Source organism: Schistocerca cancellata, chromosome 2, assembly GCF_023864275.1.
Source record: "Schistocerca cancellata isolate TAMUIC-IGC-003103 chromosome 2, iqSchCanc2.1, whole genome shotgun sequence".
Classification (NCBI taxonomy): domain Eukaryota; kingdom Metazoa; phylum Arthropoda; class Insecta; order Orthoptera; family Acrididae; genus Schistocerca; species Schistocerca cancellata.
In genome coordinates, this window is record NC_064627.1 from 475782076 (window position 1) to 475808883 (window position 26808).

The window sequence follows — 26808 nt, forward strand, 5'->3', positions numbered from 1 at the left end:
GGTTCCGGACTGAGCGCCTAGAACCGCGAGACCACCGCGGCCGGCATATATGCATTACTTGTCATGTCTTCAAACACGACAACTGAAGAGCTACACGGCCAAATGATGAACATGCTCGTACAACACTCAGCAAAGCAATGTTAACATAGAGTTAACACTCGAGTCACTCTCGGCTGTCTGTGTTTAAATCACCTCTCAAAATTGCTTGAAGTTTATTACAGACAACGTTTCATATTCTGAGTGTACCTTCACGAGGATTCAGTTAATTTCCCGCTGCCGTCCCGGTCGATGCATGCACGCGCTCGCATGTGTATGTGAACCACTGGCCACACCATCTGTTGCCTGCTGAAAAATTTGCTCGTACTCTACCAGAGTCACGTAACGAACGTGGATGTGAAACAGTTGAAAACGCTGCGACGGCAGCGGGCACAGCAGGAGCAATAACAACAGTGGCAGCAACAACTGTCGCAAAGGCAGCTACCAAAGCGGGAACGGCTGCAGCAGAATAAGGGTCCTATCCCGTACAGGGAACACAATGAGGAAGGGCAGTCAGACAATGAGTGCCGTGCAGTATCTTAACACAGTCATACTCCGCAGCAACCACAACAGCCGAGGTGTGGCGAGAGGAACGTATCACCCAGCACCCAGACAAAACATCTGTGCGTTGTCCTGGATACATACTTGGCCTGTGCTAGCAGCGATAACACCGCAGACGCCCTTTGTGTGTTGCAGACATGTTATTAGCGATCCACCCCACATCACACAGCCGGACGACTCGTGTGCTGTAGCAGTAATTTTGTTTCTGGGTCACTGCGCAGAGTTGCAATTAAAATTCAGAGAACAACGTTAGATCATTGAATATCATTAGTTCTATGTAACTTAAACGACTTAAGCAGGCCACGCCAGGAAAGCTCTCAGTAAATAAGAATTTTCACCTTTTCATATTTAAATGATGTTTCGAGTGACATCTCGTGTGAGTGATTGGAACTACGAGCTACGGTGTAACTTGGTACACCGACTGCAGCGCCATTTCGGCATCAGTAACATTTGCTGAGTAACCTTTTCTCGTATTTCCATTCACATCCATTAAAGTTAACTTTATACCAAAATCTCTGTTTTTATTTCCTTAATATTTCACACGTCCTGCATAGCAGGTCGATCAGGAAGTCGGCAGTGGCTCTCGCTAGCCTCCCAGTAAATGTAGCACTCACAATTCTGGTACTGCTGTCGGACGGCCATACATGTATCTACCGTGTTAATGAACCTTCCTGACGAATCAGTCGCTCTATTAGTGAGAACCGAATCAGTATTCCTGTAGTTGTTCCTGAGATTAGCCTTCATATTATATTACGTATGAATAATTCCAGGGATTCTCCATTCATTGCTAGATGGTAATGGCGTCAAAGCTCAACCAATTTCTACGAAATATTTACAAATTATATAAACGAATGTTCCCTGTTAATCATCCCATCTATTAGAGAAAACCTTATCAAAATCCCTACTGTATTAGCTGTGAGACATATAGTCATGAACGATGTCTGCGCCTGTTTTGAAAATTTTTAAACGTTGAGCCAATGGTAGTATCAGCACTACGAAAAATATACACGAGTCACAAGTTATGTGGTCACTGATTTATTTAGTGACATGTTTCGATATAATCTGAATAAGTAAAAAAGCCTCGAAAAGCACGGTGGAGACAGACTGACAATTGAAGAAGTTGCTACATAAATATTTCATGAACTGGCATTAGTTATCAGAAGTACGTTCTAGAATATGAACACAACCTCTGTGCGAGTAACATGGAATCATGTAACTTAAACACGTGACAAGATGACACTGGCTAGATGAGGCGACCAGTCCGCGTAAATGGCAACAGGTGGCAACAGTTGTGTGACGTAAGCCCACATTCGACTTACGAGTTACAAATGGTTCAAATGGCTCTGAGCACTATGGGACTTAACTGCTGTGGTCATCAGTGCCCCAGAACTTAGAACCACTTAAACCTAACTAACCTAAGTACATCATACACATCCATGCCCGAGGCAGGATTCGAACCTGCGACCGTAGCGGTCACGCGGTTCCAGACTGGAGCGACTAGGACCGCACGGCCACTCCGGCCGGCTACGAGTTACAGATGACGGAAACAACCATGCAGGGCCTTTTTAAAGAAGACCAAGAGAATATCATTAACATTACAACTAGTGTATAACCGAACAGGAGTACAGCTAGTTCGACAATACACGAGGCGCAGGCACATAACTAGCCACTGTCATCTTGGCCTGTGTCGAAGTTACGTGACTCCATGTCACTCGCATGTAGGTACTATTAATATTTTGGTATGTACTTTCGCATAACTTTTGTGACACGTCGTCATATATTTGTGTAACAGCTTTTACAAGCATCAGTACTAACCGAAGTTTTGTTACTTTTCAGATTATCTGATGATGATTGTGTCGAACCCGTCATGGAACAAATCATCACCAAACAATCTGTCACTTCTTTATCTTTTCGTAGTGTCCATAATACCATTGTTTCAGCGTTTAAAAATACCCCTACAGTAGCTCGTAGATTAGCCTAAATATGTAGAGATCGCTGTGCAGAACTTCAGTTTATTAATGTATAGATAGATTAGTAAAATAGTGCCCAACACGAATTTCTTTTTTTTTTATCATGCACTTTGTCGCTCGATATCTCTAATTAACTATAGCCGTTTATTTTGTGTATTTTATTTATGTGGGAGATGGAAATTTCTGAGGATGTGCAGCTAGACCAGAACTTAAGTAATGATTGTTGTAAAACCAGAAAGGAAGTGAATCGAAGAGTTTGGTTAGTATTAGTGGAGGACGCTGGAAAATAAAGCGAACTGGTAAAGTAATAATGAGATCCTCTGCAAAAACGATGACAAGGAAATATGTGGATAACATAGCCATCAGAATTACAGGCGTTTGTAAACAAAAGAAACACCATCAAGTGTCACTGCAGATGTATATTAAACTCATGCCAACTGTTCCTAGCGTCTCGTCCACATACTGAGTAGGTTCTGTCGATGAAAGCCACTTCCGCTCCAGACATGTGGACTGTGTGCATACTCTTCACACAGATCCGCGTCAGCAAAATTTCCGTGGCCTCAGTCTCGTAGTCAGATCCAGTTAATCAGAAAAGCTCAATCTATGCATTCCAAGAGCTGCAGATCCTCATACAGTTCAGTCTCGCCTACTCTTTGGAGATGTTTAGTTTGTGAGGCAACAGGCGAGTTGTGGCGCCCAGAAAATATTCTAAGTTCGGAGTTGGCGTGAGCGCATGGGCCGGCCGGCAAGCCGGGGCTCGTCGGCAGTGGCGTGGGGCTGAATGTTAGCCAGAGCAAGGGGGGCAGCCCCAACGCATGGTCCAGGCCGACCGCGTGGCTGTGAATTCCATGTTGACGCTGTGTCGAGGATTGCGATTTGCGTCGATGAAAGAGATTTGTATGCCAGGAGTGCCAAAGATGGCGGACTTTGTGAAACCATAATGGCAGATATTTCACAGTTCATGTAGAAATTAATGATAGCCAGAGGAAACATGATACCTTAAAAAGAAACATGTACATTACCATTATTTGCACGACGATTCTGATGGTGTAATCAGATTTTCAATATCTATATTAGTTTAAAGTTTAGTACCTACTGTAAATTATACAAGTAACACCCAGCAACGAATTTCCGAAATGTAAACGGTTCATCCGATCGATGTGTCTTTAGAAAGCTATTAGTGTAAACCTAAATTGGTATGAATTACAGGCATGTAACTTGAATAGTACTGAGCTATTGGAGGTCAAAGTGGCCGATCACTATTGACCGTGTGTTCCAATATGTTTGTGAGTGTGCGTTGGCTTGGAGACATGACGGGAGCGCTCTAGCCAGTCACAGCACTCGTCACTACGGTAGGCGACTACCGAAGTCAATGGAGAGACTGTATGGAAGTGGGGGAGGAGCATCAGGCCTCACAAGACACGGGGAGTGTGCTGGACGGGAAGGCGCGATGGACGGTCGCAGGAAATAGTTGGAGATTGTTTAGCAGTGTGATCGTGGTAGCGGGAGGTAGAAATATTTCGTACTGCCGACTTGTGCACTTGTGAGATTTCCGTTGCTTCTGCAGTGAAGACGTAGTATGCGTTTAGAGGTGAATATCTTGCGACCTATGTTGTTGCTCATAAGTAATTGCGTGAAGTAGGAATCTATTGTTTCCCTGTTATTCAACTTATATTTTATTTAATTGCTGGACCATCGACACCAATAAGTGTTTTACAGTAATAAATTGCATTCTTAAAGGTACTTCTGCTATCGTACTCATCATTTAAAGTCGTTAAAAAAGTACCTGCACATTTTATTTAATTGCAATCTTTCATTTATAAATTTCTATGTTACATTCAAAATTCGCGATTTCCGAGTGATAGGAACCTTCGTCCATTCGATTCATGAATATATTCATATTGTATATTGTAGACTCAGCAGTATTTGACTTGTTATGCGGCAACTACGTATCGCACCCGCTAGACAACGAAACCAGCCAAAACTTTTAATATTTCATCTCTTGAAACTGAGGGTACATAGTTGAGGGCCACATTTTTTTTTCTTTTTTTGAAAGCCCACAAGTTACAGCATAGTGGCATAAATCGTTAAGGGAGGAAGTTTAGATGTTTAGGAAGAAGTTTAGTTACCAATTTAGGAGGATCACATAAATGGTTCAGAATAGCTGACGCTCGTGTGATGTAACACTATACGTGCGCTGACCAGTCACATTATCCAGCGCGGACCACTGCTAGACGAGCAGGAAAATGAGTCATTGAGTTCTGGAAGGTATGGGGAGCCATGCCGACTCTAGTGCCGTGGGCAGTTGAACTGTGTTTCTCAGTTGAGGATTCATGGCGCGAACAGCCTGATTGAAGTTGGTCTATAGATTCTCGATTGGTAAAAATCCGGGGAGTATGTTAAACCCATCGTGGTGCTCTTCTAACGGCACATGTACACTGCCGCTGTGTGACACGTTGCATTGTCCCGCTGGTTGATGCCATCGCGCCGAGGAAAGTAAAATACATGTAGGGGTGGACATGGTAAACCAAGGATAGATGCATATAACGCTTCCTTCTCCGGTGTGGACCCACCTGACAATTGTCGCAAGGTTTTTACTTTAGACCTTTCATATCGTACTCGCCAACGGCCATCTGTTCGATGGAGCATAAAATTTGATTCATCTGAGAAGCTCACCTGTCGCCACTTAGCGGATGTCGATTTGCTGAGCTGGCGTGCAAATTCCAGCCATAGTCGCCGCTGAACAGCGGTCATCTTGGGTGCGTGTAACAGGCGCCTGCTGCGGAGGCTCATACGCAACAACGTTCGCTGCACGTTTCGTTGAGGAGGCACTACTGTTAACCCCTTTGTTCATCTGGGCGGTCAGTTGCGCAACGACTGCGCGTCTATTCGCCAGCACATACCTCTGCAGCCGTCGTTCACCTCTGTCACCTACGCCCCATGGCGCACCACATTTCCCTCGGCGTCGGTTTTGGATAGCGCCATTTTGTCAGACGCGGTATATGTTAAACACGGCTGCAAGGAAAAAGTTTATAAAGTCAGCGGCCGGCCGGTGTGGCCGTGCGGTTAAAGGCGCTTCAGTCTGGAACCGCGTGACCGCTACGGTCGCAGGTTCGAATCCTGCCTCGGGCATGGATGTGTGTGATGTCCTTAGGTTAGTTAGGTTTAATTAGTTCTAAGTTCTAGGCGACTGATGACCTCAGAAGTTAAGTCGCATAGTGCTCAGAGCCATTTAAACCATTTTTTTTTATAAAGTCAGCCATTTCGAAAATGCCTCCATCATTGTCCCAAAAATCAATGATCATGCCCTACTGACGTCAGTTAAATCGGTCAGTTCCCGCGTTACGACTACAACAGCGTCCCTCCCCCTCTCGACCCCGACACGCTTTGTATACCCTCCACTGCTAGTGCTGCCACTAGTCACCTGTGAGAGGTTGTTGCACGTTGACATTGAACATAAGCTGTGGTCAAATTAATGTGAGTGGGCCACGCGTAATGGTTAAGGAAATACAATAAACTTTTAAGTTCTTTAGGACAGCTTTAACAAAAAACTTTTTATTTACAGCAAGAGGTATTTATGCAGCAACTACTTTCGACAATGTCTGGCAGCACTTTAAAGTTTTAAGTTGGCACCATACTCGCACTGGCGATGTCCTGATCACGTGGTATGTCGCGCTATTTCGTTCGCCATGGCAACAGCAGTCCTCTCTTTAAGCTGTTCTTTTACTTTACGACGCAATCACAACATCATTTCATAATGCCTTAACCGTTTTCGAACAGCCATCAGACTAGAAATACATGGTGCAAGGGGTGACGTGATGTACCCGCAGCGATGCCAACATAACTTATGTTATGTATGTAATGTTGACAACGCAACGAGGCCATTACGTCACCCTTTACATCATGTGTTTTTAATCTTTAGATTGACACAGGCAGTTCGGAAACGGTGTGAAATACTTTTGTGACAGTATCATAAAAAGTGAAGAAATTTAATCAGTTGCGTAATCTCCACCGACAGAACTTCATTTTCTTTTTCCAAAGTAATCTGTTCTTTACTTGTTCATGAGTACAGATTTCTCTGCGTCTTTACGTATAAACTTACATAGTTTCTTTCTATCGCTCTTTCTGTAACAGATAGGAGACTGAATAGTGTTAGAAACAACGCCAAAAGCAAACATTTCACGTAGATCGTGATGTAGTTTAATGATGAAGCATCTATGTGAAGTGACTCAAAATCGTGTATTACAATTTAAAAAGAAACGAACAAGTTCATAAGTATTATTATCTTGATTTCGTAACTACATTATTGACATGATTAGTTGAAACGTACGTTTTCCCGTGTAATATCCCTGTGAACTTCACAGTCTTTTTAAGAGACAAATATGCACTGTCATTAAAGACTTGAGAATGATATAGGCTTGCTGCAGATATTTTAAAATGCTTTGGGCGAAGGCTATGAAGATTTCCTCAAACGTTTCACGGCTGGTTCTGTACTCTGTTCTTCTCCAATTGACGTACGTTCCGTCTCTAATGACCTCGACATTAATGGGGAGATGGATTGCCATCTTCTTTCCCTCCTTTTGAAGTTACATTAACTGTTCTTAGGTACTGAAAAAATTCTAAATGATACTCAGATTAGTTGCTCCTGACACTGTCACTGCTATCAGGCTACGTCACAATACGTCTATTGTCCATCATCATATTAGGACACATTGGCCATATGCGTAGTGCATATACACTTCCATATTTGTGACAGTTTGTAACGTCGACGCATTAAATGAAGCCCCATACCGTAGTGCTGTTTAAGATATCACAACAACTATACTGACTTGCTGTCGCTTGGACTTAGAAGTAATGTATGCAAAACCTTCTGTCTGTAGTAGAAGTAAGCCATTGTCAGGCTATGAAAATACGAGTACAACAACGAGAGCACAGGAGACACAGTTACTGCGTATTTAATGTCATGTTATCGCAAGGCAACGGTGTACATTAAAAACAGATACTTCGGCTTTAGCTGCAGACAGAAACTACCATTGGACAGATTGAATAGTGGTTGTGTCCTCGTACAATAGCGAATATGGCAGTTCCGTCGAATGATTAGAGCAACATCAAACAGCCAATTTTGCATCCCCAGTTTTACAGTAGATGAAGCTCCTCGGAGCCAGACTGGTATATAGCGAATACCTTTCACATCTCTCGCGTAGAGACAATATATTGCTGAAATTTTTGAAAATACATCTTGCAGAATTCATGCGACATGAGGCTGAGTACGTAGTTCTAGTGTTCAGTTTTTCGATAGTAGAGAGAGGCAAATTAAATAGTCCTCATGTGAACTGAGGAACTTTATACCGTTGGTCTATATTCTGTTTAAATAACCATGTCAAAGGACGCTGAAAGGTCGTATTTCAACTTTCTGTGTGTGTGTGTGTGTGTGTGTGTGTGTGTGTGTGTGTGTTTCGTCTGAGTACGTTTGTGAAAGAGAGCGTACAAGGGAGAGAAAGAGCCGGCTTGGCGTGACGTCAATGGTGCTTTCATCTTCTCGGCAAAGAAAAAGCGCGCATTATTATCATTCGTGCACCTCTCTCCCTTACGAAGTCCATTTTAATTCAGCGCCACATAGTCTGTAATTTCCGTAACCTTTGAGTTACGAAATACAAGAAAATTTATATACTAGGCACGCAGTTATAAAGCATGGCGCTAGAGTTTGAAGATAACCAAGTGTTGTCAACAAAAACTCCTAACAAACACTTCGTTGTGCCCACTACCTTATACTTTACTGCCACTTTCACTTCAAGTTTCATACAGAAATACTCTCCCACATCTCACAAACCGCATTTTGTTTGCGAAACCTCATAGTCATGTCATAATCTAAGGTATGCAAGCTGGAAAACACTACACTCGAGAAGCTCAACGTAGGTCTGCTGAATTGTAAAATGTAACGGGAGTGAATTTCGAGAATTCAACATATCACTCGTAGCAGAACAAAATCTACAGATGTAAATGAAACTTCGGTATTTGCTGAATGACCTACAGAGGATTGATGAATAGTGCATGGACTGGCAGTTGACGCCGAACGTAAGAAAATGTAACATACTGAGCCTAAAAAGGAGAAGAAATCCGCTACTGTACAAATACATGATTGATGACAAATTGCTGGAAACAATATCTGCCGAAATATCTAGGAGTAACCACCCGGAGCGATCTCTAGTGAAATGACCGCATGCAACGGTCACCGCGACGGAATTTCATACCTAACGGCCCGGGTTCGATTCCCGGCTGTGTCGGAGATTTTCTCTGCTCAGGGACTGGGTGTTGTGTCGTCCTTATCATCATAATTTCATCCCCATCGACACTCAAGTCGCTGAAGTCGCGTCAACTCGAAAGACTTCCACCATGCGAACGGTCTACCCGACGGGAGGCCCTAGCCACACGGCATTTCCATTTACCACATACAATAAAATGTTTGAAAAGCAGATAATAGACTGAGATTAATCGGAAGAATCTAAAGGAAATGTAACTGATACAGGTAACAAGTGGCTTATAAAACTTTGTTCCACCGATTCTTGAGTACTGCTCACCGCTATGGGACCCTTCGCAGGTAGGACTAACAGAAGACATAGAGAAGATCCAACGAAGAGCAGTGCTTTTCGCCTCAGGGTCGTTTAATCCGCGCGAGAGCGTTATACAGAGGCTCAACAAATTCCAGGGGCAGACGGTACGAGAGTGGCGTTGTACATCACGAAGTGATTTCTTATTGAAATTTCGAAAGAATACGTTACGGCAAGAGTTAGGACAAATTATTACTTGCTCCCATGTCCGTCTGCGGAAATGGTCACAACGAGAAAATACGAGAAATTAGAGTTGATACATGGGCTCATTTTTCCTACGCGCCACATGAGAATGGAATAGGAAATACGGAAGAGGGATCAGATAGTTGCACCAGAAGTACCCTCCGCCACACACCTTGAGGTGACTTGCGAACGACAGATGTTGAAATTCACACACCCATTCACATGCCTCGCATATGCATTACAGCTATTAAGGACATTTTATTTCACTAGCTTATTGAGCGAGAAAATAATAAAGGATTTTATACCTGGAGAAGTTCCGTAGTCTCTCTCATTTTCACGCTCCCTAAGCCAGCCTATTTTGGAGGCACTACACTTATCAGCCTGTCTCCATCAAATGTTGATTCCCTAAATTTACGAACAGGTTTTCGAAGATTCCCGTTTACGCCCCCAGAGCACTTTTTAACTTTCCGTATCAGCTGTGCTGACCCGTAGTGAATCTAGGAGCGCGTCCCTGAATTCGATGTCTACAGCAGTGCCTACTTCATAACGACTCCAAATGCTGAGCGAGCACCCTATACTTTGTCGCACTAGCACTTTATATACGGTTTCTTTTACAGATACATAGTACTTTCGTACAGTCTTCCCAGCAGGTAGAAGTTTTACATTCATCTTCATTTGTTCATGGCGTTTCACACCCATTCCTAGAATTACTGAAGGGAAAATAAGAAGAACATGGGTTAAGGTTTCGTCGAAGAAGAGATCAGAACAGACGGAGTGCAAGCACGGGTTGGGTAATGAGGGAGTAACATTAAATCAGTCATGACCATTCCTAGCGGACAATACTAGCATTTGCCTTTAGCAATTTATGGAAACAACGGAAAACATAAATCTGGATGGATGAGTGATGATTTCAACTACTGTCCTTCAGAAAAGAAGAACAGTGTCTTACTACTGTATCACCACGCTAGGTCTTAATGTTACACCTAGATATTTAAAATATATGACATTCCATTCATTTACTTGTTTCGTTTCTTAACCATCTTTCCATTCCATTAGTGTTTTGTATAAGGTGGGGCGCCCAGTCTGATCATTTCGTTTTCTACTACGCTGCTTGCACGGGTACACTCATATTTTAGATTTGTCTTGGTTTTTTCTCTGAAGCGACTCAAGTAATGGGAAATCTCCTAATACAGTATTGGACCTCCATTCCCCGTTATTGTTTGGAAACATGAAATACATCAATGGCTGATAATAGTATAGAAGTAGCCGAACATAACCATTTCCAATCAGTGATCGGTTCAGCTGCACGAGAGCACATAATTCGTTTCCTGCAGACACAGCCCAAACGATTATAGTGCCACCAACAGCTTCCACATTGACTTGCTGGCAACTTGTTCGCGTGGCTTCGTGGCGTCTGCACCAAACTCGAACCCAACCATCACCTCTTACCAACTGCAGTCGGGATTCATTTGACTAGGACACGTTTTTGCGGTCGAGCCCAGGAGAGGCGCTGCAGGCGATGTCGTAGTATTAGCCAAGGCACTCGCGCTGGTCGTATGCTGCCATAGCCCATCAACACCAAATTTCGCCGCACTGTCCAAATGGATATGTTGGTCGTATGTCCATCACTGATTTCGGCAGTGTTGCTTGTCTGTTAGCACTTACAATTCTACGCGAACGCCGCTACTCTCGGTCGTGAAGTTGTCCGTAGTAAGAGGCCCTGAAATTTGGTATTCTTGGCACACTCTTGACACCGAGGGTCTCTGAATACCGAATTCCGTAACAATTTCCAAAACAGAATGTCCCATGCATCTAGCTCCAATTACCACTCCACGTTCAAGATGTGTCAATTCCTGTCGCGCAGCTATAATCACGTCGGAAACCTTTTCACACGAATCACTGAGTGCAAATGACTGCCTCGCCAATGCGCTGCCCTTTTATGACCTGTGTACGCGACGCCACCCCCATTTCTATATGTGCATAACGCTATCCCATGCCTTTTGTCACCTCAGTGTGTTGTTGTTGTGGGATTCAGTACAGAGACTGGTTTCATGCAGCTCTCTATGCTACTTTATCCTGTGCAAACCTCTTCATCTCCGAGTGACTGCTACAACCTACATCCTTCTGAATCTGCTTAGTGTATTCATCCCTTGGTTTCCATCTAAGATTTTTACCCTCCAAGCTTCCCTCCAAAGCAAAATTGGTTATCCTTTGATGCCTCAGAACGTGTCCTACCAACCGATTCCTTCTTCTAGTCAAGTTGTGCCACAAATTACTCTTCTCCCCGATTCTGTTCATAACCTCCTCATTAGTTACGTGATCTACCCTACTAATCTTCAGCATTCTCCTGTATCACAACATTTCGAAAGCTTCTATTCACTTCTTGTCTTATCGCCCATGTTTCATTTCCGTACGCGGCTACACTCCATACAAATACTTTCAGAAAGGACTTCCTGATACTTAAACCTATACTCGATGTTAACAGATTTCTCTTCCTCAGAAATGCTTTCCTTGCCATTGCCAGTCTACATTTTACATCCTCTCTATTTCGACCATCATCTGATATTTTGCTCCCCAAATAGAAAACTCATCTACTACTTTAAGTGTCTCATTTCCTAATCTAATTGCCTCAGAATCACCTGATTTAATTCCGCTGCATTCCATTATTCTCTTTTTGCTTTTGTTGATGTACATCTTACATCCACCTATCAAGGTACGGTCCATTCCGTTCATCTGCTCTTCCAAGTCCTTTGTTGTCTATGACAGAATTACAACGTCATCGGCAAACCTCAAAGACTTTATTTCTTCTCCATGGATTTTAATTCCTATTCCAAATTTTTCTTTTGTTTTATTTAGTGCTTGCTCAATGTACAGATTTAATAACATCGGGAATAGGCTACAACTCTGTCTCACTCCCTCCTCAAACACTGCTTCTCTTTTGTGACCCTCAACTCTTATAACTGCCATCTGGTTTCTGTACAAATTATAAATAGCCTTTCGCTCCCTGTATTTGAACCCTGCCTTCTTCAGAATTTTTAAAGAGAGTATTCTAGTCAAAACTTTCAAAAGCCTACAAATTCTAGAAAAGTAGGTTTGCCTTCCATTAATCTATCTTCTAAGATAAGTCGTAGGGTCAGTATTGCCTCGCGTGTCCCAACATTCCTACAGAATTCAAACAGGTCTTCCCCGAGGTCGGCTTCGACCACTTTTTCCATTCGCCTGTGAAGAATACGTGTTGGAATTCTGCAGCTGTGACTTCTTAAACTGATGGTTCGGTAATTTTCGCATCTGTTAACACCTACTTTCTTTGGGATTGGAATTATTATATTCTTCTTGAAGTCTGAGCGTATTTCGCCCTTCTCATACATCTTGCTCACCAGATGGTATAGTCAAGGCTGGCTCTCCCAAGGCTACCAGTAGTTCCAATGGAATGTTGTCTACTCCCGCGGACTTGTTTCGACTTTGCTCTTTCAGTTCTCTGTCAAATTCTTCACGCAGTATCATATCTCGCATTTCATATACATTTACCGCCTCTTCCATTTCCATAATATTGCCCTTAAGTACATCGTCCTTGTATAGACCCTCTATATACTCACTCCACCTTTCTTATTTTCCTTCTTTGCATAGAACCAGTTTTCCATCCGAGCTCTTGATATTCATACGGGTGGTTGTCTTTCCTCCAAAGTTCTTTTTAATTTTCCTGTAAGCAGTGTCTATCTTACCCCTAGTGATATATGCCTCTGCATCCTCATATTTGTCCAGTAGCCATCCCTGCTCAGCCATTGTGCACTTCCTGTCAATCTCATTTTTGAGACGTTTGTATTCTTTTTGGTCTGTTTCGTTTACTGCAGTTTTATATTTTCACCTTTTATCAATTAAATTCAGGATCTCTTCTGTTACTCAGGGATTTCTTCTAACCCTCGTCTTTTTATCTACTCGTTCCTCTGCTGCCTTCATTATTTCATTTCTCAAAGCTACCAGTTCTTCTTCTACTGTGTTTCTTTCCCCCGTTCTTGTCAATCGTTCTCTCTGAAACTCTCTACAACCTCTGGTATTTTCAGTTTATCCAGGTCCCACCTCTTTAAATTCCGACCTTTTTGCAATTCATAACCAATAGATTGTGGTCAGAGTCCACATCTGCCCCTGGAAATGTCTTACTATTTAAAAACTAGTTACTAAATCTCTGTCTTACCATTATATAATCTATCTGAAACCTTCCAGTGTCTCCAGGCCTCCTCCACGTATACAGCCATCGTTCATGATTCTTAATTCAAGTGTTAGCTGTGATTTAGTTATGTCCTGTGCAAAATTCTACCAGGTGGCTTCCTCTTTCAATCCTTACCCCCCTTCCATATTCCCATACTACTTTTCCTTCTCTTCGTTTTCCTAGCCGCGCGGGTTGAGGCGCCTTGCCATACTTCGTGTGGCTCCCCCTCGTTGGAGGCTCGAGTCCTCCCTTGGTCATGGTTGTGTGTGTTGTCTTTAGCGAAAGATAGTTTAGGTTAGATTAAGTCGTGTGTAAGCCTAGGGGCCAATAACCTCAGAAGTTTGATCTCTTAGTACCATACCGCAAGCCGGCCGGAGTGGCCGTGCGGTTCTAGACGCTGCAGTCTGGAGCCGAGCGTCCGCTACGGTCGCAGGTTCGAATCCTGCCTCGGGCATGGGTGTGTGTGATGTCGTTAGGTTAGTTAGGTTTAATTAGTTCTAAGTTCTAGGCGACTGATGACCTCAGAAGTTAAGTCGCATAGTGGTCAGAGCCATTTGAACCATTTTTTTAACCTTACCGCAAATTTCAATTTCCTGTTCCTACTATCGAATTCCAGTCCTCCATGACTATTAAATTTTCGCCTCCCTTCACTATGTGAATAATTTCTTTTATCGCATCATATATTTCTTCAATCTCTTCATCATATACTGTGCTGGTTGGCATATAAACTTGTACTACTGTGATAGGCGTGGGCTTCGTGTCTATCTTGGCTGCAATAATGCGTTCACTATGGTGTTCGTAGTAGCTTAACCGCGCTCCTATTTTTTTACTCATTATTAAACCTACTCCTGCATTACCCCTATTTGATTTTGTATTTATAACCCTGTATTCGCCTGACCAAAAGTCTTCTTTCTCCTGCCACCGAACTTCACTAATTTCCACTATATCTAACTTTAACCTATCCATTTCCCTTTTTAAATTTTCTAACCTACCTGCCCGATTAAGTGATCTGACATTCCACGCTACGATCCGTAGAACGCCAGTTTTCTTTCTCCTGATAACGACGTCCTCTTGAGTAGTCCCCGCCCGGAGATCCGAATGAGGGGCTATTTTACCTCCTGAATGTTGTTGTTGTTGTTGTGGTCTTCAGTCCTGAGACTGGTTTGATGCAGCTCTCCATGCTACTCTATCCTGTGCAAGCTTCTTCATCTCCCAGTACCTACTGCAACCTACATCCTTCTGAATCTGCTTAGTGTATTCATCTCTTGGACTCCCCCTACGATTTTTACCCTCCACGCTGCCCTCCAATACTAAATTGGTGATCCCTTGATGCCTCAGAACATGTCCTACCAACCGATCCCTTCTTCTGGTCAAGTTGTGCCACAAACTTCTCTTCTCCCCAATCCTATTCAATACTTCCTCATTAGTTATGTGATCTACCCATTTAATCTTCAGCATTCTTCTGTAGCACCACATTTCGAAAGCTTCTATTCTCTTCTTGTCCAAACTATTTACCGTCCATGTTTCACTTCCATACATGGCTACACTCCAAACAAATACTTTCAGAAATGACTTCCTGACACTTAAATCTATACTCGATGTTAACAAATTTTTCTTCTTCAGAAACGCTTTCCTTGCCATTGACAGTCTACATTTTATATCCTCTCTACTTCGACCATCATCAGTTATTTTGCTCCCCAAATAGCAAAACTCCTTTACTACTTTAAGTGTCTCATTTCCTAATCTAATACCCTCAACATCACCCGACTTAATTAGACTCCATTCCATTATTCTCGTTTTGGTTTTGTTGATGTTCATCTTATATCCTCCCTTCAAGACACCATCCATTCCGTTCAACTGCTCTTCCAAGTCCTTTGCTGTCTCTGACAGAATTACAATGTCATCGGCGAACCTCAACGTTTTTATTTCTTCTCCATGGACTTTAATACCTACTCCGAATTTTTCTTTTGTTTCCTTTACTGCTTGCTCAATATACAGATTGAATAACATCGGGGAGAGGCTACAACCCTGTCTTACTCCCTTCCCAACCACTGCTTCCCTTTCATGTCCCTCGACTCTTATAACTGCCATCTGGTTTCTGTACAAATTGTAAATAGCCTTTCGCTCCCTGTATTTTACCCCTGCCACCTTTAGAATTTGAAAGAGAGTATTCCAGTCAACATTGTCAAAAGCTTTCTCTAAGTCTACAAATGCTAGAAACGTAGGTTTGCCTTTCCTTAATCTTTCTTCTAAGATAAGTCGTAAGGTCAGTATTGCCTCACGTGTTCCAGTATTTCTACGGAATCCAAACTGGTCTTCCCCGAGGTCGGCTTCTACTAGTTTTTCCATTCGTCTGTAAAGAATTCGTGTTAATATTTTGCAGTTGTGGCTTATTAAACTGATTGTTCGGTAATTTTCACATCTGTCAACACCTGCTTTCTTTGGGATTGGAATTATTATATTCTTCTTGAAGTCTGAGGGTATTTCGCCTGTTTCATACATCTTGCTCACCAGATTGTAGAGTTTTGTCAGGACTGGCTCTCCCAAGGCCGTCAGTAGTTCCAATGGAATGTTGTCTACTCCGGGGGCCTTGTTTCGACTCAAGGCTTTCAGTGCTCTGTCAAACTCTTCGCGCAGTATCGTATCTCCCATTTCATCTTCATCTACATCCTCTTCCATTTCCATAATATTGTCCTCAAGTGCATCGCCCTTGTATAGACCCTCTATATACTCCTTCCACCTTTCTGCTTTCCCTTCTTTGCTTAGAACTGGGTTTCCATCTGAGCTCTTGATGTTCATATAAGTGGTTCTCTTATCTCCAAAAGTCTCTTTAATTTTCCTGTAGGCAGTATCTACCTTACCCCTAGTGAGATACGCCTCTACATCCTTACATTTGTCCTCTAGCCATCCCTGCTTAGCCATTTTGCACTTCCTGTCGATCTCATTTTTGAGACGTTTGTATTCCTTTTTGCCTGCTTCATTTACTGCATTTTTATATTTTCTCCTTTCATCAATTAAATTCAATATTTCTTCTGTTACCCAAGGATTTCTACTAGCCCTCGTCTTTTTACCTACTTGATCCTCTGCTGCCTTCACTACTTCATCCCTCAAAGCTACCCATTCTTCTTCTACTGTATTTCTTTCCCCCATTCCTGTCAATTGTTCCCTTATGCTCTCCCTGAAACTCTGTACAACCTCTGGTTCTTTCAGTTTATCCAGGTCCCATCTCCTTAAGTTCCCACCTTTTTGCAGTTTCTTCAGTTTTAATCTACAGGTCATAACCAACAGATTGTGGTCAGAGTCCACATCTGCCCCTGGAAATGTCTTACAATTTAAAACCTGGTTCCTAAATCTCTGTCTTACCATTATATAATCTATCTGATACCTTTTAGTGTCTCCAGGGTTCTTCCATGTATACAACCTTCTATCATGATTCTTAAACCTTGTGTTAGCTATGATCAAGTTGTGCTCTGTGCAAAATTCTACCAGGCGGCTTCCTCTTTCATTTGTTAGCCCCAATCCATAATCACCTACTGCGTTTCCTTCTCTCCCTTTTCCTACACTTGAATTCCAGTCACCAATGACTATTAAATTTTCGTCTCCCTTCACTGTCTGAATAATTTCTTTTATTTCATCATACATTTCTTCAATTTCTTCGTCATCTGCAGAGCTAGTTGGCATATAAACTTGTACTACTGTAGTAGGTGTGGGCTTCGTATCTATCTTGGCCACAATAATGCGTTCACTATGCTGTTTGTAGTAGCTTACCCGCATTCCTATTTTCCTATTCATTATTAAACCTACTCCTGCATTACCCCAATTTGACTTTGTGTTTATAACCCTGTAGTCACCTGACCAGAAGTCTTGTTCCTCCTGCCACCGAACTTCGCTAATTCCCACTATATCTAACTTTAACCTATCCATTTCCCTTTTTAAATTTTCTAACCTACCTGCCCGATTAAGGGATCTGACATTCCACGCTCCGATCCGTAGAACGCCAGTTTTCTTTCTGCTGATAACGACATCCTCTTGAGTAGTCCCCGCCCGGAGATCCGAATGGGGGACTATTTTACCTCCGGAATATTTTACCCAAGAGGACGCCATCATCATTTAATCATACAGTAAAGCGGCATGCCCTCGGGAAAAATTACGGCCGTAGTTTCCCCTTGCTTTCAGCCGTTCGCAGTACCAGCACAGCAAGGCCGTTTTGGTTATTGTTACAAGGCCAGATCAGTCAATCATCCAGACTGTTGCCCTTGCAACTACTGAAAAGGCTGCTGCCCCTCTTCAGGAACCACACGTTTGTCTGGCCTCTCAACAGATACCCCTCCGTTGTGGTTGTACCTACGGTACGGCTATCTGTATCGCTGAGGCACGCAAGCCTCCCCACCAACGGCAAGGTCCATGGTTCATATTACCCAAAAGGACGCCACCATAATTTAACCATACAGTAAAGCTGCATGCCCTCGGGAAAAATTACGGTTGTAGTTTCCCCTTGCTTTCAGCCGTTGCGACTACCAGCACAGCAAAGCCGTTTGGTTAATCAGACAATCATCCAGACTATTGCCACTGCAACTACTGAAGAGGCTGCTGCCCCTCTTCAGGAACCACACATTTGTCTGGCCTCTAAACAGATAACCCTCCGTTGTGGCTGCACCTACGGTATGGCTATCTGTATCGCTCAGGCATGGTAAGCCTCCCTGTCAACGGCAAGATCTACGGTTCATGGGGGGCACCTCAGAGTATATTTTCTGTTTTACGTCACTTTTTGCCATAATGTATGATGTATGTTTTATGATAATTTACTTAGCATGATCTATGTTACCATTAATCTTCGTCACAATTTTTACTGTTTCTTACCCTTTTTCATTCATTTTGCCTGTACGTCCTTGTTTCCAGAAACGTCACATATTGTTACAAGTGTGATGGTTATTTGGCTAAACTGCTTGTAGCAGCTCATTTTATATTTTGTTATCTTTTAAATGAAGTACTGTAAACCCTCTGACCAGTCAGTCCAGATTTACCATATCTTCGCTAATAACGACGGCCAGTTTACTTGCTTGTACACCAGTGGCGCCTGCGCCGCGCCGCGAGACATCCGCCGTGGCCTTCCACTCAGTCCCAGTTGGCGTTCCCACCGTGCAGCTGGCCAACAGCAGCCAATGTGAGCACTCTATATCGCGTAATTTTAATTGATAAATAAATGATTGACTGAATAATTCATGCAGCGATAACCGTGCCGTTATTCTTATCGTATGAAATAGTTTTGAAGAATAGAAACAATGAATCTTTTCTCTTTTATGTATGTTAAAAGCCACGGCTGATGTTTGTCAGGGTGCGATCACCAACAACGTGAAGACATCCGTCCTACTCATACTCACGATGGATTAAAATCCTTTTTAACTATTACGCAATAATACATTTAAACAGTCCTTAATTATTTTTTCTGAGGGGCTGGATATTCCAAGATAGCTGCCTATGTGCAATGCCAGCGTAAGCATTTATTGATATTGTTATTAATGAAAACTGCACCTCTGGCCTGATATGAATTAAAAAATAATGCAGGGCACCGTTTCCAGATTATTAAAATTATTGTTTTTATACTTTTAGTACTGTATGTCTGTTGGAAGAACTTATATAATTTTTGTCATCAATGGCGTCGCTACAGTAATGAGAGTACACAGAAATGTCCAGGGCAACATTTAATTATTACGTACCGAATCATATGCAGGATAGGTACTAGCTACTCACAAAAATACGCACTACAATTATTATTCAACAAAATTGTATTCCTACCACAACTAATTGTATCAGCTACACAAAATTTAACGTCCATCAGTGAGGACCGCAGGATCGACAAGACAATGAAACAAAAACCATTCATCCTTCATCAACAAAAAATACAAATAATAATATATGTAATTCTGATACCACAGATAACTCTTCTCCATTGTTAAGTCTCTGCAACTTATATCTACTTTTTTTTTTTTTTTTTTTTTTTTTTTTTTTTTTTTTTACCAGACGCAATGCCACAAAAGTGCCCTGGAATGCCATTTGCATAGTTACATATAGTCTTGTAAATGGCATTCCACGATAGCATATTTCCTTTTATCATTGGTCTACGTCCAAACAGGTGACGATAGAGGTATTTGATTTAATCTTTATTATTTAATTTTTATGTTTATCTGTGTCCGAACAGGTGACTACAGATTGATGTTATTTATTTTATTATTATTATTATTATTGACTAAATTCGTCTGCTTCCAAGCAGATGATGACAGATACGTGTTGTTTTTTAATCGTTATTATTGTGTCTAGACAAGACAGCCTAGACACAATGAGAGGAAGCCGAAAGGCACGCGCTTGAACTCACGCAGGCTGGCGTGAGGTCTGAAACAGGATACGTAATGAATGCTATAAAGAAAAGTACGTAGCTTCTGGAATACTTAACTTTAATCCACATTTGTAGAACATCGCTCTTGATGATACATTAATAGAATCTCAATATCAATTGAATACGGCGCCTTGCTAGGTCGTAGCAAATGTAGCTGAAGGCTATGCTAACTATCGTCTCGGCAAATGAGAGCGTAGTTGTCAGTGAACCGTTCCTTGCAAAGTCGGCTGTACAACTGGGGCGAGTGCTAGTACGTCTCTCTAGACCTGCCGTGTGGTGGCACTCGGTCTGCAATTACTGACAGTGGCGACACGCGGGTCCGTCGTATACTAGCGGACCGCGGCCGATTTAAAAGCTACCACCTAGCAAGTGTGGTGTCTGGCGGTGACACCACAGTTATATTAATAGGTTGCCTGCGTCCAAACAGGCCACTGCAAACACATGGGACTATAATAGTTACGATAACACATGTGCTTTCTTACAATTCTTTCACATAAACGCTTTTACTCTAAAGTTGAATGCAGCCTTTTTTACTATTTCTCCTCGGAATGATTTGTTCTATCCTCCCCCATTTGAATAAAAGCCAATGGGAAACCGAGAGAAAACCAGGGCAGAGCTATAAAGACTGGATTCTTATTAAACATTTAAATACATAAATACAGACGTAGTTATATTCAATTTGGTTTGTCGTTAAGGTTTTTGCATAAAATAGAATGTTCATCGTTATTTTTCTTTAGCGGTAAGCTGGTGAAGTGATGAGGGAGTGGGCGCCGGATTGCGCCCCCGTCAGCGCTTACTGCAGTTTGTGACGTCACCGAGTCGAGCGATCAGCTGACGCGCGACAGCGACGAGCCGCACACAGCCGCGCACCGGACGTGCGTCGTCTGCTACACTCCTTGCAGCTGTTCTCCGCCACCGCTCCACAGCAAAATTTCTTGAAATGCAAGAACAGCAGCAGCATGAGTTCATTATAGATAAATAGATGTTTATTCCTGCGAATGGGAAAACTCATGATTATTAATCCTCTTTTATTGTTTCATCCAGCACCAGTTTATGTCGTTTTGTGTATGAATTAATCGTCCACTCGTTAATACATACGAACTCCACTGTGTGACACTGTTTAAGTACAGTTCGTCACACTCTTGTTGAAGTTTATATTTCGATTTCTTATTGCTGCAAGACACTGTTCAAATTCACGTATTGTCCCACGTTAACGTTTTCTTTATTTATAGCTTCATACAGTTGCTCTGCCCCAGAGTAGGTTGTTACACACCACACTGTCTGTAGTGTCACGAATAGGTAGGTATCTCCGGACACGGTTGCACAGATCAGCTGTCCTGTTCGCTTGCGCTGGCGGATTCCCATTGTTGACTTACTCCACTCCAATCGTGGGCAAGATATCTGATGTCCGTTGAGATAAGCTGTGCTTCGACTGGGTTAAGTAACGTCCTCGTCCGAAACACACTTATCAGTTCGCCACGGTCTGTAATCTATCTACCACATTTAACCTTAATACACTATAATAAAACCAACATATCTGGCTTTGTACCGTTTATAACATTTCATGAAGACCATTTATTACACGATAGTTCCCGTAAATGACGTTACTTTTGCTCACACTGAATCCAGTTTACTGACACAACTTTCACTCGGGTCTATGCACACACAGTCACTGTCTCTCACAGTCTCTTGTGGCACATTAAATCGTTCATGAAAACTTTGAAATTTTACTTACATCACGAAATGCACAATGTATTCGTATTCACATTATAACTCATTACAATTTACATTAGGTATTTGTAGCATTAGTACCTTCCTGTTACATATGCTTGGCCAATTAGACCATTTTTTGGACTTTTCGACGCTGGTCTCGTTTATACAATAACTCAATTGGTCACATATTCAGATACATATAAATATATATTCACTGAATACAGGACTCCTGAATATGTGTCTCCTTCCGTGAGACTTTTAAAATCGCTGTACTTGACAGTCCGGTTCACTCAAAAGGTGAACGTATCTTAATGAAATTCTATCTTTATAAATTCGGTAGATAAAACTACCTAGTTTCTACCTATTGATCTTTAATGTTTTCATTCAGTTGATCCATGGCTTGTACCGTTACGTGTAGTGCGCTATTGATCATTTAATAAATTCTTTAATCTTTTTAAAATTCTACATATACCATTGTATTTGTCATTACATATTTCTAACAAATTCTATCATGACGTTAATTGCATGAAACTTTTACTACATACTAGGATAAATTTTCATCGTGACTACAAATAAATTGAAAATTCATTAATGAAAAAAATATTACTAAGCCTAAACTTACACCTAGTACATACATACATATTATTCATAAAATTTCCTTAAATCCATATATGGGTATAAACCAACTGGTTTCTTATTCTCAGGATTAGTTAGAAAATAACTGCATCCATACGATATCTTTTCAATCACATATGGTCCATTATACAATAATTGCCATTTCTCATTTCTTTTATTTTCAAGAGAGGCCTTCGGGTGGTTCTTTAGAAGTCCCATCTCTCCTACTTCAAACTATTGTTTCACTGCCTCCTTTTTCGACCATGGAACGGAGTAAGTAGCGTTACAAAATGTCTTGTGTGGTATCACATCAATATTATACATATAACCTCTGATGATCCCTGGTCACTCAGAGAGTACCTCTATATGTTCCTTCAATTGCTGAGATAATTGTAATTATTGTTCTGGTGTCAGATATGTGGATTCCTCTACTTTATTGCTTATTAATTGACAGGACTCTGTGGTACTAACATTCTCTCCATCGTGATGGCCATAACCTCGCCCCCAAAATACTGCTGCATATGCAGCCTTTTTCGCGGGTTACATTTCACTTTAACATTCTGACAATACTTGCCATGTATTGCTTTAGTGCGCAACAATTCCAGTTTCACTCTCACTTCTGCATTCTCCAAACAGCAAATACCTTGAGAGGGGTCCATACAAGCATTCCTTTCCCTCAAAAACTAACAGCCCACAATACAAGCGACTCTCAATCCCTTTATAGCCAGAAACGTGCAACTGAATGCTCCCATTTCCCATAAATACGTCCACCTGTGCGTGGCTCTTAACTACCTGTGTTTGGGCACCAAGGGCACCCGACACTTTGCAGTTATGAGCTTGCAACACTGGCACTTTATGCAATTGGCACAATTTCCTATAGAAATCATAACTCATCACATTAATCGTGACGGCCGGTGTGGCCGTGCGGTTCTAGGCGCTTCAGTCTGGAACCGCGTGACCGCTACGGTCGCAGGTTCGAATCCTGCCTCGGGCCTGGATGTGTGTGATGTCCTTAGGTTAGTTAGGTTTAAGTAGTTCTAAGTTCTAGGGGACTGATGACCACAGATGTTAAGTCCCATAGTGCTCAGAGCCATTTTGAGCATTAACCGTAGCTCCTGTATCAGCCATGATACTTACCGGTATACTAAGGACTTTAGCCTGTACCACAACCTGTATCAGTTTTGAAAAATACAAACAATCGATCTTTTCTATTTTATGTATGTTAAAAGCCTCGGCTGATTTTTCTCAGGGTGCTATCACCAACAATAGCATACATATCCCAAAGTGAAGACAGCCGTCCTACTCACTATGGATTAAAATCCTTTTTAGCTATTACACGATAATACATTTGAACAATCCTTAATTAATTTTTCTGAGAGGCAGGATATTCCTGGATATCTGCCTATGTGCAATGGCAGCGTAAGCATTTATTGATATTGTTATTAATGAAAACTGTACCTCTGGCCTAATATGAATTGAAAAATATTGCAGTACGCCGTTTTCGGATTATTAAAATTATTGTTTTTATGCTTTTAGTACTATATGACTGTTGGAAGAACTTATATAATTTTTGTCATTAGTGGCGTCGCTACAGCAATGAACCTACACAGAAACGGCCAGGGCAACATTTAATGATTACGTACTGAATTATTACAGGATAGGTACTAGCTACTCACAAAAATAAGCACTACAATTATTATTCTCATATTTATTCAACAAAATTATATTCCTACAAGTAATAGTATCAGTTACAGCCCGCGAAATTTTAACGTCCATGAGTGAGAACCGGAAAATCGAGAAGACAATGAAACGAAAACTACTCATCCTTTTTCTACAAAAAACACGACATCGTCAACAAATACGTGAATATATCTTGTTTTGCTTTTGTTGTTCTTCTCGTCCTCTTCCCGTATGCCTTTTCCTTTTTCTCTAGGAGGTCGGCGTTTGTTATATATCTATTGGCAGCGCTAGAGACAGCTGTTGGCTGGATGACCCTGGGGCCAATACTCATCCTGGAACAGAATTTTGTGTACATAATCTGTCTGCGTCTAGAGTATGTTCAAATATGAGAAAGTTTTCTAAATGTTTGTGTAGCGAGGGTGCCGACCCGGTATTCACCTAGTTGGTGGAAAGCGCAAGAAAACCACAACCAGGCCGGACGGCTTGCTGGCCCGCGTCGTTATTCCGAGAGCTGCGTTCGGTCCGAGGCAGGCTTGTCTGCGCGTCTCCCAGAAGGGGCGCCTGAACGGTCTAGGCTACCCGACAGAGTTAATGACATGAACGTAATATCAGAATAAATCTGGTTTGTTTCTTATGCTTCTGCAGGCAGAATTCTACAACTGCGAAACGTTCTTCTAAATTTTCTTTCTAATTTTGTTTGCTCCCTTTCCAATGCAATGTAACCAGTGTGCTGTCGGCATTTCCGTTGTATGGTTTCTCGTGTGTTCAAACAGCCCTCTGTTACTCATCCCCCATCTGAACATTGTTCGTAAGCTGCGGTACTGGTCAGGCTTGAACTATCACTGTCAACAGCAGCAAACAATTGCTCTGCGCTGCTTTGTGTACTACAATTCGCTTTGTGTTGTGGATTTTTTTTTAAACGAATGAAGACACTAATTCTGATCCATAAAGTGATTTGAATGAGACTGTCACCACAACAAAAGGAATTAACGATCCCTATGATCGCTAAGTCAGTTCTGCTATCGTGGAAGGACAGAACGCAAACGTAGGATGGCACCTCTTCGAGAGGGAGGTTGGGGCTATTCTTCCGGACCGCTCCTCACCCCTGGTTCAGTCTAAAGTTCTCATTTGTCTACGGTCGCCGTGACATACTGTCACGATATACGGTCCGCATAGGTAACTTTTAGCAGCGCGCAGTTCGTTGTGCCTGAAAGCGAGAAAGTAAAAGTAAACAAACGTTTATGAAATACGAGATTTGCTTTTAATTAATGTAGTTCTCTGGAGACTAGGTACAAAAGTTCATCTTGTCATCGTCTGTCATATTATTTACTATTACTGCCGTTTACCGACATTACTTCTTTCGCTTTTGTTAGCCATTACATTACGCATCTTTGTGTGCCTTATGGAAGAGGCTCTGCGGCATACGAATAATTTTGTCTGAGAACTGTTGACTAGTGTTACTCACAAAAATCACACATATTTAAAATGTAACGAAAATTCCGTAATGGCAGTTGAATAATATCGACCGACTCATTCCAGTTCCAAGTCAGAAGTAAGTCTACAACATTTTCATATCGGTAAATTGTCACTTCATGGAATAAACGCTACAACGGAAAGAATGCTAAGCTCTCCCGCAGGCGAATAACAAAAGGCATAGTACAACTTCGAGTTGTTCATCCAACACAGTTAGACCGCAACAGACCGGTGATGCTGTATTGTAACCTATCACCCCCCTATATGTTCTACGATGACTGGTGGTAGCTGATGTATGTTGTACGGAGCTACTCGCCCATGTGTGGCCCTTTGTAATAGCCGATGTGCTCGCATGTTGTAGGGAGCCACTCGTCCAGGTGTGGCCTTTCTCAAGTGAAATGGATCACTTAGAAAGTATTAATGGCGTCGCAGGCACACGCCTTAATTTAACTGCGTAATATTTCATACGGGTATGAACTTGACTAGTCCAATTCTGTTCACCGAACCCAGTACAGTTAGTGACAGACCTGGAAAACATGCTAGATACAGTGGCCGCAGAACTCTTCCTGTATCGAGGTACGTCGGAACAGTACGACCAACATTGTATCTTGCATTTACTGATGGATCGAAATATAATCTTTGCCGTCAACATTACGATACGTTTCGAGAGCGTACACTCCTCTAACAGTGAAACAATATACAGGGTGGTCCATTGATCGTGACCGGGCCAAATATCTCACGAAATAAGCATCAAACGAAAAAATTACAAAGAACGAAATTCGTCTAGCTTGAAGGGGGAGGTCAAAGGGATATCAACTGCGTTTTTTTAAAAATAGGAACCCCCATTTTTTATTACATATTCGTGTAGTACGTAAATAAATATGAATGTTTTAGTAGGATCCTTTTTTGCGCTTTGTGATAGATGGCGCTGCAAGAGTCGCAAACGTATATGTACGTGGTATCATGCAACATTCCGCCAGCGCGGACGGTATTTGCTTCGTGATACATTACCCGTGTTAAAATGGACCGTTTACCAGTTGCGGAAAAGGTCGGCATCGCGTTGATGTATGGCTATTGTGATCAAAATGCCCAACGGGCGTGTGCTACGTATGCTGCTCGGTATCCTGGGCGACATCAGCCAAGCGTCCGGACCGTTCGACGGATAATTACGTTATTTAAGGAAACAGGAAGTGTTCAGCCACATGTGAAACGTCAAGCACGGCCTGCAACAAATGATGATGCCCAAGTAGGTGTTTTAGCTGCTGTCGCGGCTATTCCGCGCATCAGTAGCAGACAAACTGCGCGAGAATCGGGAATCTCAGAAACGTCGGTGTTGAGAATGCTACATCAACATCGATTCCACCTGTC